The sequence below is a fragment of the Palaemon carinicauda genome, chromosome 6 (assembly GCF_036898095.1).
Source record: "Palaemon carinicauda isolate YSFRI2023 chromosome 6, ASM3689809v2, whole genome shotgun sequence".
Classification (NCBI taxonomy): domain Eukaryota; kingdom Metazoa; phylum Arthropoda; class Malacostraca; order Decapoda; family Palaemonidae; genus Palaemon; species Palaemon carinicauda.
In genome coordinates, this window is record NC_090730.1 from 19,838,581 (window position 1) to 19,848,580 (window position 10,000).

The window sequence follows — 10,000 nt, forward strand, 5'->3', positions numbered from 1 at the left end:
ATTTCTCATATCTTCATTTCTAATCCTGTCCTGCCATTTAACTCCCAATATTCTTCTGAGGCTTTGTTCTCAAATCTACAAAATCTGTTGCATATTGATTCATTGTTATACCACGACTCATGTCCATACAATACCACCGATCTCACTAAACTGACATATAGCCTGATTTTTATATCTAATTTCAGGCGATTTGATTTCCAAATATTACCTAACCTAGACATTGTCTTATTTGCTTTTTTTTTATCAATCTTTCCCTAAACTCTCATTCTAAAGACCCTGTATTGGATATCATAGTTCCTAAATATCTAAATGATTCTACCTTTTAATCCTTTCTCCTTCCAATGATATTTCATCTTCCATTGCATAATCCGTTCTCATCATCTGTCTTTCTTCTATTTACCTTAGCTTATATTTATCTCCACAGTGTATCAAAAATGATTAGAATAACATAAGCATTTGTTTGTAAAAGTCCTAAACCAACAGATTGAGCTTCTACACGCAAGTGACATGATATTGTTAATCCCCAAATTATAACCAAAACGTTTGTTGCAACGCATTTTATTAATCAGTCCGTTTTTTAATTACTGTTACATAATTACAAGAATTAGTTAGTGTTTTCTTACTGTAAATGCGAACTTTTTTTATACACAAATGCAAATCTTCCTCTTATCTTTCTTACTGTAAATGCGAACTCTTTTTATGCACAAAAGCAAATCTTCTTCTCTTTCTTACTGTAAATGCGAACTCTTTTGATACACAAAAACAAATCTTCTCCTCTTTCTTACTGTAAATGCGAACTCTTTTTATACACAAAAGCAAATCTTCTCCTCTTTCTTACTGTAAATGCGAACTCTTTTGATTCACAAAAGCAAATCTTCTTCTTCTCTTTCTTACTGTAAATGCGAACTCCTTTAAAACACATAAGCCAATCTTGTTCTCCCTTGCTCTTACCTAAATCATGGAAGACCCATCTATGACTGAAGCTGGACACCATAGCGGCCGGATAGCTCCCGATTGCCAGAAGAAGATGAATCACAGCCAGGTTGAACAGAAGTAATTCGGCTGGGGTCAAGTTTTTGTAGCGACGCCAAAACATAATCACGCTTGAGCCGTTGCCAATGAAGGACAAGATACCTGCAGGAAGGGAGAATTGGTTTGTAGTCTTCATAAGGATGAATAAAGAGAGAATGACGTAGTAGCATTAAAAAGACTTAATGTAGGTTGTTGATCGATGATATTTTTTATTTTATTTACCCGACAAAAGGTCATATAGAGTGAAAACATCATTATACAGGGCTTTGTGTACATTATGCACACATGAATATCTGTATATATGTGTATGTATACATATACATTATATACATATATATATATATATATATATATATATATATATATATATATATATATATATATATATTATATTATATATATGTATGTGTGTATGGGTATATATCTATACACACATATATACACAATGGGATCTTCTACAACTACGTAATTACAGAAAAAATGTGTTTAATCGGAATTGATAACGGATAAAAAAAACGCATATATCTTCATAAAGAGAATGAAGTGAGATCACAACGTTGGAGCAATTTTAAGAATTAATATCAAAGTGGTTATTGAGTAAGAAATAATGCAATTATAATCTTAATAAACTTACTTTAAACACTGCTTTTCTGGTCCTATACTGCAGGGGAAGCCAACTCTATATAGGACCTTTGAATTAATTTTACCGTAAACATTGCCCCGTTCAGTATTTCACACCGCATATTGTACGTTTACTGTCAAATCCACATCATCGAAGCACTTAGAAAACAAGAAAGTCTTCAATTTCTTCTTGAAAGCCTTAATATCTTGTCTTTCGAAATTCTAGTGGGAGCTTATTTTATAGTGTAAATTGTGCATATTTGAAAGCTCTAGAACCTACAGTAAACATATATCTTGGTTCCAATAATTTGAAACCATCTGTCACTATTCTCGTGTCAAGACGATTTGTTGGCTGCACGATATGTAGCAATTCTCTTGGATATTTTGGACGTCCTGTTTTGGACATGTGAGTTAATGGCATTGCTTGGGAGACTGGGCAGTCAAGATGCTACACTGAGATATATTGCTTGACCATAATATGCAATGTCTCCTACAATCATTCCTTCTTAGACTATTATTGGATAAATATATTGTATTTTGATCTGTTCGAGAGAGAGAGAGAGAGAGAGAGAGAGAGAGAGAGAGAGAGAGAGAGAGAGAGAGAGAGAGAGAGAGAGAGATCCTAATCAGACCAGCTTTTCCGAATGGAAAATATACCACAGGAGGAATGGATGAAAGTATTATGTACGAGTATACAGTATACACTATGTATGCATAATTTTTCTTGATAATGAGATGAAGGAGACTTTAAAAACTACAGAAACATGATATAATGTGACATTCAAAAGAATATGGATGGGTGAGTTTTGGTTGAGAGTGTAAAGCAGCTGATGAGAGAATTTAACGAGAAAAGACCATAAGTCTTAAAGAGAGTTTGTTACGCCAGTAAGAAGGTAACCGCTGGATTCAGTAGACAAATCACAATATTAGCAGGTGAAATAATGCGCATTTATTTATAGGTAAGCACATACAAAGACCACGACCAGTCTAATAACAGAATGCCGATTAGGCGGGGAATTGTACTGTAAATGGATATGGCTGAAAAGACAATTATATAATAACCCAAATGGCCGAGTAGCAAAGCATATATACAGTAAATAGACAGGGCTGTAAAGATTATTACCTAACAGTCTAATAGCTGAATAACAAAACATATACACTACCGTTATGTAATTAGCTTTGTTCGGGGTTACAAAGTAAACATAGTGAAAGGTATTAGAAATTATAGCATTGATATCTTGGTACCAGTTGATGATAATCTATTTTTTTTGGTAAATCACCGGTTAAATATTTTGCTAATGGAGATTCTCCTTTACTTCAGTAGCCGATAAGGGTGGCCTATTAGAAACGTCTTTGCATGACATGCGCCTGTCTGAGGTTCGAATTCCGCTCAAGCTCGATAGTTTCCTATAGCGTCTGCAATCTCATGTGACTTGAGGATGGGGTGTATTTGGGAGCCTGTAGTTCTACTACTGAGTAGACAGCAGCCATTGCCTGATCCTACCGGGGTGGAGAGGGGGCTTGGGCCCTGATTATATGTCTCTAGGGCATTGTCCTGCCAGCTAGTGCATTGTCACTGCCCCTTGATCATGAGTGGCTCTAAAAAAAAATGGCTAAAGGGACGCCTATTTTCATGGGGATGCAGACAAAGCGTCTCATCTCATATTTTTGTGTACCTCCTTATCTTTTCTGAGCATTTAATGTGATATATTATTTCCATTTTAACTTGATACCAAAGCTCTTCGCTACGACCCTTTTCTGTACATATTGTAGATGACATAAACTCCACAAATCTCTTGAATTGATGATATGATGGAGATGATGTATTTCCACTTTCTGTTCTCTTAGCTAACAAAGAGTAGCATCGACTTTAAAGATTTAAAGGACGCTCATGAATGGCGGGGGCAAGGGACAGTGACATTGCCCTATCGGGCAAGACAATGCCCTAGAGACTGACCATATATACATATGATTAGCGCCCAAGCTCCCTCTCCACCCAAGCTAGGACCAGGGAGGGCCAGGCAATGGCTGCTGATGACTCGGCAGATAGACCTATAGGCTCCCCCAAACCCTTCATCCTTAGCTTACTAGGATGGTGAGCTTGCAGCGACCAAAGAAACTAACGAGTTTGAGCTGGAACCCCAGTCTAGCGTTCACCAGTCAGGTACGTTACCACATCGGCCACCACTTATTCTTTATTTGTGGCTTCATAATGTAATACTGTAAGTCTATTTTGTGTTATTGCCCTGGAATGGATTCTTTTTTGCGCACTCCTTGCAATAATGCTGAGAGAAATGTTGAAACCCCAACGGATCTTATCTAAGTGTTGACAATCTAATTCTCGTTCTTTCACAAAAAAAGATAAGATAACTTATTTGATGTCATCGACATTTTCTCTTATTGCTCATGGCTTTTATCGCTGTTTCGAATCCCCGTCACATAAATTACATTGAAATGATCATTTATTGTTGAAGAAAATACAGTTAAAAACTGTTTTCAATGGTTCTAACAGATTCGTTTGCCTCTTTTTTGTAATAGTTCGACACATATTCCACTAAACTGCTTTTAATGCCAGGTGTTTCTACTATAATTTTGATATTATCATTTAGGTTTTATTATAATTTTTGTGAATTGAAATGTTGAACCGTTGCTTCGTTAATCGTTTATGAGGTTTAAAGGCTGCGCATGAATGGCAGAGGTAAGGGGCAGTAACATTGCACAACCAAGCAGGACAATGCCCTAGAGACTGACCATATATCATATGATCAGCGCCCAAGCTGAGGGCCAGATAATGGCTGCTGATGACTCAGCAGGTAGACCTATAGGCTCCCCCAAACATCCCTCCTTAGCTCACAACGATGGTAAGGTTACAAACACTGAAGAAACTAAGGAGTTTGAGCAGGACTCGAACTTCCGTCTGGGAATCACCAGGCAAAGACGTTACCAATTAGGCCACAACCCCTATAACAGAAACAAGATAATTCTACAAGATGAATCATTGTATAGAAAAGCAATGGATGAGACAGATAATACCAAGTGAAAGGGAAAAAATTAACTTTAAACAATCTTCACCTCCAATACTAGATATGCAGTTAATTCTAATAGTCAGGCCTTCTCCATCGTGAGGCTCAATACTACGCAGTACTCTAGAAGTTTTATTCCAGCTGTGACCAAGTTGTGGAATGATCTACCTAATATAATAGTTGAATCAGTAGAACTTCAAAAGTTCAAACTCGCAGCAAAAGATTTTATATTGAACAGGCTTACATAAGTCCTTTGATAGTTTATATATCAAATATCTGTTTTAATGTTGTTAATGTTTTAGAAATATTTTATTTTATTTTTTCATTACTTCCTATAGAATTTATTTATTTCCTTATTTCCTTTCCTCACTGGGCTATTTTTCCTTGTTGGAGTCCTTGCGCTTATAGCATCTTGCTTTTCAAACTAGGGTTGAAGCTCAGCTAATAATAAATATAATAATAATAATAATAATGCGAATGAACGAAGGGGAAAATCTACGAAGACAATAACAGTTCGAGAAGATGATCAAGAAACAGTAGTCTTATTTTATGCGTGAGAGAGTTCCTCTAAACAGACAATAATAGGAGGGCAATTCTAAAGGTGGTCTTCCTATAAGCATATGAAGATCATCTTCAGTCAAAGGCCAGAGAGAACTATGGCTCATAATACGTCTAGGGATTCAATAACGGAGGGATTTGAGCGAAGCCATTGACATGCCGTAGATATTGGGGTTTACAAAGGAATATCGAGGGGTAGGGGTAGTGACAGGACCGTAAGGGTAGCCTACTCTGAGAGGCCTCGGCTGTACTGTTTGCAATATGTATTACAGTCTTTTGATGAAAAAGAGATGATAAGAAATAAATGGTCAAGGTTACCAATGGATAAACAACTATAAAGGAACGAATGAAAAGTCTTTTGATGAAAAAGAGATGATAAGAAATAGATGGTCAAGGTTACCAATGGATAAACAACTATAAAAGGATGAATGAAAAGTAATTTGATGAAAAAAAGATAATAAGAAATAGATGGTCATGGTTACCAATGGATAAACAACTATAAAGGGATGAATGAAAAGTCATTTGATGAAAAAAAGATAATAAGAAATAGATGGTCATGGTTACCAATGGATAAACAACTATAAAGGGATGAATGAAAAGAATTTTGATAAAAAAAAAGATAATGTAGAAGAGATAGTCAAAGTTATTAACAGATAAACAACTATAAAAGGATGAATGAAAATATTTTGATGAAAATATTTAATGTAAAATAGATAATCAAAGTTATCAATGAATAAACTACAATAAAAGGACGAATGAAAAGTATTTTGATGAAGATAGATAGTTTAAAGTAGAAAATAAAGTTATCAATGGATAAACAACTATGAAAGGACGAATGAAAAGTCTTTTGATGAAAAAAAAAGAAAATATAAAATAGATAATCAAAGTTATCAATGAATAAACAAATATAAAAGGATAAATAAAAAGTATTTTGATAAAAAAAAGATAATGTAAAATAGATAGTCAAAGTTATCAATGGGTAAACAACTCTAAATAAAAAACTATAAATATTTGACGACAGTCAATAAAAAAATCGTATGGTGAAAGATAAAATCAATTGTTCTAAATGTTTTATTCTAAAACTTTAAGGAATTTCAAAGAAAACAACTTTATAGAATTATTATCAATAAATCATTCATTTATAGATGCCAGAAAATAGCATCAGTATATATTTATTTGAGATAGCAACGTTGGGAGGTGAAAATCTACGAAAAACAATGGCCTATAAATCGGAAAAATATATGATTAAGTTAATGTAAAAACAAATAAAATTTTAACTGATTTTGGAAAAGTGCAGGAATAAAAAAAAAAAATCGTGGCATTCTAATACTGATCTTACTCTAAATCATAATTACGTTCAGATATATTTTACATGGAAAAAAATGAAATGAACCCCAAAAGAACATTTATAGGAGTATAGAAAAAAATGAGCTAAAACAGCAGCCATCTTGAAAAGTGTCCTGATAAAAACATATATTTTTTCTTGTTTAATGCTGAAAGATTTTAATGAGGAGAGGAGCAAACCTTCCTTATCCAGTCCTTAAGAACCTTGAAAATTCGTCGGGAATAAGCGACAACATAGATTTAACTAGAGGAGCACTCAGCAGAGTGCAGACCTCCACCGCAGCAGCATTTTTCTCGACTTTTTGCTCGACCTTGACCTTGACCTTTACATGTATTAATTGGCATGGATTTTCATATGCTCAATTATGAACCAAGTTTGAAGTCTCTGTGACAACGATATCCAAACTCATGGCTGATTACGCAAATTGGACATTTTGCTTGACCGTAGCCTTGACCTTTGACCTTGACCTTTCAAAATTTAATCATTTCCAGCTTTTTACATAAAAGTTAATCCCTGCAAGTTTCATTACTCTACGATTAAAATTATGGCCAGGAAGCTATTCACAAACAAACACACACACACACACACGCACGCACGCGCGCGCAAACAAACACATAATCAGGGGCGAAAACATAACCTCCTTCCAAATTCGTTGGCGGAGGTAATAACTATAGGATGAAGCATTTTATATGAGGGTATCTGTTGACAGGAATTTGTTATTCCATTCCTAGGATTAATGGCCAAAACTTTTATCGAAAAATATCAAATGGATTTTTTTCCATCCAACTTTGTGTATTTTTCATTGTGAACTCCCCCGAAAGTCAGTTGACAAACATAGTGTTATTAAATGGTACTCGACCTTCATATCATGCCTTTCTCTCTGATTTTCCAAGCTCATATATATATATATATATATATATATATATATATATATATATATGTATATATATATATATATACACAAATATATATATATATATATATATATATATATATGTATATATATATATATATACAGTATATATTATATATATATATATATATCTTATGAATATATATATATATATATATATATATATATATATATATGTAAATACACACACACATATATATATATATATAAATATATATATATATATATATATATATATATATATATATATATATATATATATATATATATATATATATCATCATCTCCTCTAAGGTCTATTGTCACAAAGGGCCTCGGTTAGATTTCACCAATCGTCTCTAACTTGATCTTCTAATTCAATAATGCTCAATTCATCATCTACTTTACGTTTCATAGTTATCAGCCATGTAGATCTGGGTCTTCTAACTCGTCTAGTGCCTTGTGGAGCCCAGTTGAAAGTTTGGTGAAGTAATCTCTCTTGGGGCGTGCGAAGAGCATGCCCAAACCATCTCCATCTACCCCTTACCATGATCTCATCCATATATGGCACTCGAGTAATGTCTCTAATAGTTTCATTTCTAATCCTGTCCTGCCATTTAATTCCCAATATGCTTTTGAGGGGTATATATATATATATATATATATATATATATATATATATATATATATAGTATTTATTTCTCAGAATTTGTATGCAATTTCTTTTTGGAAAAAATAGTAGTAATTAACATCTAAGTTCTATATTTAGATTCAGGAAGTCTTATGCAACCATAGTTAAGGCATACAGAAATGGAAAAAAATAAAAGAAAGTAATTTATGTTTTGAATAGCAATCTCAGAAAATCTTTAAATATTCGAGTTTAAAAGTGATTTGGAAAAGGGCAAAAAGATCTCGGAGGATATTTCGGTTGAAAATAGAATGGTTATGCAAAGTTGTCATATCGACAACACTGGTTTTGAGAAGTGAAATGTAAAAGTCACAAAAAAAAGAAAAAAAAAATGAAAGGTTCTCTGTCGGTAGAAATAAAATAGAGCAGTTGTGCCACCAACATCAGCTGGAATTTACAGGTGATGGCTGTCAAAAACAGAAATAGGAAAACCTTTTCTCACAGATCAGAGAGATTTCCAGTGAGTTGAATAAAATCTTGAGGTGCATTAGTTATTCATGAGAGCAGTTTAGTAACTTTCAGAAATAACCAAAAACATTTGCTAGCAACCGAAGAGCAAAGAAAGCGAGAAAAAAATTGTTGTTGAACGGCAAACGGTAACCTAGTTTGAATTCAACGTCGTTCTAAAAAGGATTTTTTTTTTCAGGAGTTGTTTGAAACAGCACAATTACTCTTGTATATATCTCATGATAAAAAACTTCTGGAACATAAGATATGCAAATTATGCCTGTGTGTGTGTGTTTGTGTATGTGTGTGTGCGACGCAGGTGCAAATGTATATCATAATTGTTCAAAAAGAATAATAATGACTAAGTATTATCTAGTTGAGGGCATCTATTTTTTTTAATTATATTATTTTACCAGCAGTGATTACTCACGTCTGGTCTCTCTCTCTCTCTCTCTCTCTCTCTCTCTCTCTCTCTCTCTCTCTCTCTCTCTCTCCTAAGCTCAAGTAATATCCCAAACCACTCAAATTTGGTTTTGAAATTGGATACTGTATCGCTTATGAGTTGCTCGTGCTAATGCTTCTGTAGCTAGATTAGAGAGAGAGAGAGAGAGAGAGAGAGAGAGAGAGAGAGAGAGAGAGAGAGAGAGAGAGAGAGAGAGAGCTGCTACATTAAATGCAGGTAGACAAAGGGACTACATAATGGCTTACGATTAAACGTGACCAAATACAGATCAAATAAAGGAGTACTAAAAGTTGAGGGAAGGTTGGATCGAAAACTACTTCACTTAGCAGACGGAAAAGCGAGGCTCTGTTACCCATCTTAAAAAAAAAAAAAAAAAAAAAAAAATAATTATTTCTAATGAACTTTTAACTATTCACCTATATAATCATGTAACTACATTTATATTTTGTAATCCAACACAAGATATCTTCTAAAATCCATAATGACTTGCACCTAGTATACCATGCAATAAGATTCTTCTTATGATAATACAAAATAAAAAGAGAAAATTATTTGGTAATTCAAATTTATTATCTTTCATATTTCAGCGGCTTGTGATCATACAATCAATTCAGATCCATAGAAAAAAATAAGAAGATAAATAACCGAAAGTAATATTTAAGATTGATGAGAAATAAGATTGGAATCTACCTTTTGAAGAGGCGTCAAATCTCTTTTATAGAATCGTTGATTATAGGAATTATAGAGAAAAAAGGGAAAATGGGATCAGTGAGATTACAAATTGTCTCGGTAAAAAAGGGATATAAAGAAATTACTAAACCACTTGTGAATGATCTGGAAATGATAGAATTACTTCACTTTCTTCAGATCACGTTGATAACGATCCTTTTAACGTTGTTATATGCATAATACATCGAGTTAGTATCTTCTC

General features: G+C 33.6%; 1 pseudogene; it reads right to left on the reverse strand.

The window, feature by feature from the left end:
• LOC137642044 (uncharacterized) overlaps window positions 1–10,000 on the reverse strand; it is a 203,025-nt pseudogene that overhangs the window by 33,057 nt on the left and 159,968 nt on the right.